Source organism: Schistocerca piceifrons, chromosome 5 (assembly GCF_021461385.2).
Source record: "Schistocerca piceifrons isolate TAMUIC-IGC-003096 chromosome 5, iqSchPice1.1, whole genome shotgun sequence".
Classification (NCBI taxonomy): domain Eukaryota; kingdom Metazoa; phylum Arthropoda; class Insecta; order Orthoptera; family Acrididae; genus Schistocerca; species Schistocerca piceifrons.
The window spans coordinates 609,809,356-609,816,623 of record NC_060142.1 but is presented as its reverse complement, the minus strand read 5'-3'; the positions used below and the strand labels follow the sequence as shown (position 1 = coordinate 609,816,623).

At 44.2% G+C, this 7,268-nt stretch overlaps 1 pseudogene; it reads left to right on the top strand.

Annotated features, from left to right (window-relative positions):
• Positions 1-7,150: 7,150 nt before the first annotated feature.
• On the top strand, positions 7,151-7,268 carry LOC124799461 (annotated as a pseudogene).

Sequence of the window (7,268 nt, the reverse complement as noted above, 5' to 3'; positions counted from 1 at the left end):
GTATAATGTCACTCGATGCTCTGTTCCTACCACCCGTCCTAAACATCTGAGTGTCCCAGTCTATATTTGGTTAATTGAAATCTCCACCTAAGACTATAACATACTGAAAAAATGTATGTGAAATGTATTCCAAATTTTCTCTCAGTGGTTCTGCCACTAATGCTGCTGAGTCGGGAGGTCGGTAAAAGGAGCCAATTATTAACCTAGCTCAGTTGTTGAGTGTAACCTCCACCCATAATAATTCACAGGAACTATCCAATTCTACTTCACTACAGGATAAACTACTACTAACAGCGACAAACACGCCACCAACGGTTGCATGCAATCTATCCTTTCTAAACACCGTCTGTGCCTTTGTAAAAATTTCGACAGAATTTATCTCTGGCTTCAGCCAGCTTTCTGTACCTATAACGATTTCAGCTTCGGTGCTTTCTATCAGAGCTTGAAGTTCCGGTACTTTACCAATGCAGCTTCGACAGTTTAGAATTACAATACTGATAGCTGCTTGGTCCCCGCAAGCCCTGACTTTACCCCGCACCCTTTGAGGCTGTTACCCTTTCTGTACTTGCCCGAGGCCATCTAACCTAAAAAGCCGCCCAGTCCACGCCACACAACCCCTGCTACCCGTGTAGTCGCTTGGTGCGTGTTGTGGACTCCTGACCTATCCAGCGGAACCCGAAACCACACCACTCTATGGCGCAAGTCGAGGAATCTGCAGCCCACGCGGTCTCAGAACCGTCTCAGCCTCTGATTCAGACCCTCCACTCGGCTCTGTACCAAAGGTCCGCGGTCAGTCCTGTCAACGTTGCTGCAGATGGTGAGCTCTGCTTTCATCCCGCTAGCGAGACTGGCTGTCTTCACCAAATCAGATAGCCGCCGGACGCCAGAGAGGATTTCCTCCGATCCATAGCGACACACATCATTGGTGCCGACATGAGCAACCACCTGCAGATGGGTGCACCCTGTACCCTTCATGGCATCCGGAACGACCCTTTCCACATCTGGAATGACTCCTCCCCCCCCCCCCCCCCCCGGTATGCACACGGAGTGCACATTGGTTTTCTTCCCCTCTCTTGCTGCCATATCCCTAAGGGGCCCCATTACGCGCCTGACGTTGGAGCTCCGAACTACCAGTAACTGGTTACGCATCGCTATCTGCTCAAATTTCAACAGAAGCGGCTTCAGTAATAGTTTTTAATTATGGCACAAACTTTACCCCCAACACTACATCGGAAATTACCTACAGGGGTAACCTAAACAGTAATATCACTCAATAATGATGTATTCCTACTTCTGTCTTCCTCTACAGTTTCTACCTTCTACAGCTCCACATAGCATCGAGGAAGCTATTCCCTGATGTGTTAAGAAATGTCCCATAATCACGTTCCTTCTTCTTGTCAGTGTCTTCCATATATTCCTTCCCTCGTCAATTCTGCGGCGAACTATCTCATTTCCTACCTGATCAGTCCACCTAATTTACAACATTTGTCTATAGCACCACATCTCTCAGAGTTCTATTCTGTTATGTTTCCGTTTTCCAATGTCCATGTTTCACTACCAAACAATGCTCTGCTCCAAAGGTTCATTCACAGAAATTTCTCCCTCAAATTAAGACTCTTGTTTAAAACTAGTAGACTTCTCTTGACCAGGAATGCCTATTTCTCAAGGGCTAGTCCCATGTCCGGATCTCCGGGAGGGAACTGCTAACCATGAAGAAAAGATTGAAACTCCCCCGAAAGGATAATCGGGCCGTGGGATGTCAGGAGTCTAAACTTATCAGAGAAGCTAGAAAATCTGAAACGGGAAATGCGAAGGTTCAATCTAGATATAGTAGGAGTCAGCAAAGTGAAATGGCAATATGAAAACCGTTTCTGGAGAGATGAGTGCATGATTATATTAACTGCAGCTGAAAATGGTGCACTGGGTGAAGGATTCACATTGCATAGGAAGGTAGGGCAGAGACTGTGTTACTGCGAACAACTCAGTGATAGGGTTGTTCTCATCAGAATTGACGGCAAACCTACAACAACGACAGGTATACAGGTACATAACGACGTCCCAAGCTGAAGATGAAGAAATAGAGAAACTGTATGAAGATATTGAAAGGGGAAATCCGGTACATAAAGGGAGATGATATTCCTTCATGGAGAACTGGAATGCGTTTGTTGAGGAAGGAGCAGAAGAAAAGGTTACGGGAGAACTTGGGCTTGGTACGGGGAATGAGAGAGCAGAAAGACTAATTGAGTTCTGCAATAAATTTGAATTACTTATAGCGAACACTCTGCTCAAGAATGACAAGAGGAAGAGGTATAATTAGAAAAGGGCGGGAGGTACGAGAAGAATTCAGTTAAATTACATCACGGCCAGTTAGAGATTCCGAAATCAGATACAGAATTGTAAGGCATATATAGGAGAGGTTTTAGTCTTTATGAAGAGTATGCTGTCGTTTAAGAAAGGAACGATCAATACAAAAATAAGTGTGATGCGGAAGTACTAAGGAATGACGAGATACGCTTGAAGTTCTCTGAGGCAATAGATATAGTGATATGGAGTAGCTCAGTAGGCAGTTCAGTTGGAGAGGAATGAATAACTCTAAAAAGGGCAATCACAGAAGTTGGAAGGAGTAACAAAGAAATAAAGTAGGTAACTGCGAAGTAAACGTGGGTAACAGAAGAAATATTTCGGTTGATCGTTGAAAGAAGATGGTATAAGAATGTTTCAGGAAACTCAGGAACACAGAAATACAAGTCGCTTAGGAATGAAATAGATAGGAAGTACAGCGAAGCTAAGGCGAAATGGGAGCGTGAAGAATGTGAAGAAATCGAAAAGGAAATTACTGTCGGAAGGACTGACTCAGCGTACAGAAAAGTCAAAACAGCCTTCGGTGAACTTATAAGCGAGGAAGACTGCAACGGGAATTCCCCTGTTAAACGAAGAGGAGAGAGCAGATAGATGCAAAGAATAGACTGAAGGCCTTTGTGAGGGGAAGACTTATCTGATGTGATAGAAGAAGAAGCAGCAGGAGTCGATATAGAAGAGGTAGATGATCCGAAATTACACTTACAATTTTAAAGAGTTTTAGAAGGCTTCAGCTCATATAAGGCAGAAATGATAGATAACATTCCATCAGAATTTCGAAAACAGTTAGTGTAAATGGCAACAAAACGACCATTTGCACTCGGAGGTAGAATGTTTGAGTCTGGCAGTCTATCACCAGAAATTCCGAAACACATCATCCGCACAATTCCAAAAACTGTTATAGCTGACAAGTTCCATTATTTACCCCAATCAGCCGAGCAACTCATGCATCCAATCTGCCAATTGTCAAGTTGCGCCAGTAGTTCTAATTCTGAGTAAAATAGGGACAAGCTACAGGGAGTGTCAGGCAATACACAAGAGCCCAGAGGGAATAATAACTGCAAAAGCTGACAAGTTCGATAATTTTCTTCCAATCAGCCTAGCAACTCATGCATCCAATCTGCCCATTGTCAAGTTGTGCCAGTAGTTCAAATTCTGAGTAAAATAAGGACAAGCTACACGGAGAGGCAATACACGAGAGCCAAGAGGGAATAAAAAGTACGGAGCACCATGAAAGAATTCCTTGGATTAAGAAGGTCGAAACATAGGGGTCTAATGACGGACGGAGCAAGGAGGATATTAATAGCAGACTACCACTAGCAAAAAGGGTATTTCTGGCCAAGGAAAGGCTAGTGCTATCTCGCAAAGGCCTTCATCTGAGGAATAACTTTCTGGGCATGTACATTTGGAACACAGCAATTTAGGGTAGTGAAGCATGAACGGTGGGTAAGTCGGAACAAAAGAGAACCGAAGCATTTGAGATGTTGTGCAACAGAAGAAAGTTGAAAATTAGGTGGCCTGATAAGATTAGGAATGCGCAAGATCGGAGAGGATAGGAACGCACGGAAAGCACTGAAAAGAAGAAGGAACAGGGTGACTGGACATCTTCCTTCACGCTAGAGAGAGCTCCAGAGAGTAGAAACTATGGAGGGCGAGAGAGACTGGAATGCATCCAGACAATAACTGAGGATAATTTTTCCTCATAGGTATCAGAATTCCGTAATTTCGTCTACTTCGTGAGGATCAATCCTGACAGAAAGTTCAGCACTGTTCTATTTTTCCTGCTTCTCATTATTTCGTCTGTCTTCGATTTACTCTCAGTCCACGTTTTTTACCCGTCAGACTGTTCATTCCATTCTACTGATCGTCTTATTCTTCCGTACTCTCACTGAAGATATCAATGTCATGCGTGAATCTTATCATTGAAATCCTTTCACTCTGATTTTTAATCCCACTTTTGAATCTTTCTTTTATTCCCTTCATTGCTACTTCGATTTACCCATTGAAGAGGAAAGGCGAAAAACTACATCACTGTCTGACAACCTTTTTGAATCCGAGTTCGTCCTTGGTCTTCCGTCTTATTGTTTCCAACTGAATCTTGTACGTATTGTATATTACCAGTCTTTTCCTACAGTATACGCCTTGTCTCTCAGAATTTCGAAGATTGTCACCATTAGACATTGTGAAACGCTTTTTCCAGGTCGACAAACCTCTGAACGTCTATTTTGTGTGTATAGTTTTGTCAGCGGCTTGTACGCACCATCTGTTAAGCTGCTTGACGGATAATTCTCGCACTCGTCGGCTCTTGCTATTTTCGGAATTGTGTCGGTGATGTTTATCCGAATGTCTGATGGTACATCACCAAACTAATACATTTTACACACCAGCCTGTGTTGTCTTGTTGTTGCTACTTTCCCAATGATTTCAGAAATTCCGATTGAGTGTTATTTACCTCTTCTGAATTATTTTATCTTAAGTCGTGCAAAGCTCTTTTATAGTACCGGTACTATTCTAGTACTAGATCCCCTATCTGCTCCCTGTCAGCCTACTCTTCATCATTATAGAATTATTATCTGAGTCTATATCTACACCTGGGTATGCCTTACAATCCAATTTCAGGATCTCTGCCTGACCACGATGTAATCTTACTGGAATCTTACTATATTTCCCGACATTTTCCAGGTATACCTCCTCCTCTTGTGATTATTGAGGAGAGTATTACTAGCTGGAATTTAATGCAGAGCTCAGGTAGTCTTTCTCTTCTCCCATTTGTACTTGCAAGCCCATATTCTTGGGTAAAACTTTCTTCTGCTCCTTCCATTGCAACCGCATTCGAGTGTCTCATGAGTATTAGGTTTTCGTCTCCCTTTAAATAGTGAAATGCCCTTGCTGTATCCTCATGTACTATCCCTGTCTCTTCACATTTGCTTGCGACGCTTGTATACCTGAACTGTAGTTATCGGTGTTGGTTTGCTGTCGAGTCCCATTACAACGAAACTACCACTGAACCGTTCGCAGTAACTCACTACCTGCCCTACTTTTCTACTCATAACGAGTCCTGCATCCATTATACAGTTTTACGCTGCTGTTAACATTACCCTGTACTCGTCTGACCAGAAATCATTGACCTCCACTTTATCTAGATTGAGCGGTAGCATTTCCATTTTCAGATTTTCTAGCTAACCTAACTTCTCACAAACCATGCCCCGACTCGTAGGATATTGCCATCTCTTTCGATATTCTACCTTTTTCTCATGGTCACCTGCCCTGTCAGTCCCCTCTCGGAGATTCCAGTGGGGGATTAGTCAGCAATCTTATATTACTCTAGAGAACACGTAGAGAAATTTTCAATTAGAGGTCACATGTCCAGTTTATACACGTGATGCGTCTTTACTGCAGTAGTTTCCATTGCTTTCTCCATCTGAATGCTGTTAATCATGGCTGATTTTTCCGTCTCTTAGGGGCAGTTCCCCCCCCCCCCCCCCCAGATAGCAAGGGAGAGCCCTGAACCACTGTCCGCTCCTCCGGCCTCTTTCACAAGGACGTTGACAGAAGGCGGCCCGTTACTGTATGATTTGGTAATATTATATCTCCGTCTGTCTGTCTCTCTCTCTCTATCCCTCTCTCTCTCTCTCTCTCTCTCTCTCTCTCTCTGTGTGTGTGTGTGTGTGTGTGTGTGTGTGTGTGTGTGTGTATTTGGTATGTGTTAATATATGTGCATGTATTTGTGTGCTGGTTGCAGATCGTGCACTTCACACAAGTAGGCTGGTGTTTTGTACCTGCACGACAGACACCTTGAGTGATAACAAAAGCGTCAAAAAATTAACAGACTGTATTCACTTGCTAAAAAGAAGGTAAGATAATTATTTCTCCTATACAATCTCCTAATTAAAATAATGGTAAATCGTGGTGTCTTCTGTGCCTTTTTTTGGCGCCTTTGAAACCCAAATCGGGGTTGTGGAAGCAGTCGAGGCACGTTCAAAGGAATTTCGCCTCTTTCCTTTTATATATAGCTTCAAAGGGAGTCCGCCTCGACCGAATGAATAATAAGTGTCACAGCTGCGAGGGCCTTCTGTCGCATTCATCGCGAAACTCGTGAAAGGATGCATTACTGCCTGCGGCGTTCCGACCGTTCCAATCACGAGCTGCTCTGAATTCCATTATACGCTCTATCAGGGAGGGAGGTAATGATATCTGCTATCTCTGGCTGCCTGTGCTCAAAAGACGCCTGTGTGTGCGACGGCAGCGCCCGACCGCTCGCGACACAGGGGGAGGCGGCGGCGCGCGTCCAATCACCCACCCCTCCCGCCAGTTGCCTGCCGGCACAAGTCAGAGACAGCACGGGCATTCGCCTGTCAATAACACACCACCAGGCTTTGGTTCCAGAGCCCGAGTCACGCGCAACACAACAACATTTCCATGTCGGAACCGCAAGGGCGTGTTGAGAGTGTACTGTTGTGAAGCTCAAAGTTATTGTATGACGTGCAAGTGAAGACAAGGAGAGAATCTATTGGTAAGTCAAAAGATAACGAAGTATAAGTACTAATAGTGTCCGTTAACTCCTGAAGGTGCGGAAGGATATGGAAGGAAGGAAGGAAAATTGAGAACGGCGCGCATGCTAGATTTTTTCTACAACTGAGAACCACAGTTTCAAAGCATCCATCCTGTCTGAGAGAAACTTAATGTAAAAAAGACCCAGAAATACAATGGGGCTCAGTAATCGCTCCCTAGTGTTAAATGTCCTGAAGTCTTAAGACTGTTGATATTTACTAATGAACGTTGTGTTTTAGTGGGCAACGGCCTTGCCGCAGTGGATACACCGGTTCCCGTCAGATCACCGAAGTTAAGCGCTGTCGGGCGTGCCCGGCACTTGGATGGGTGACCATCCGGGCCGCCATGTACTGTTGCCA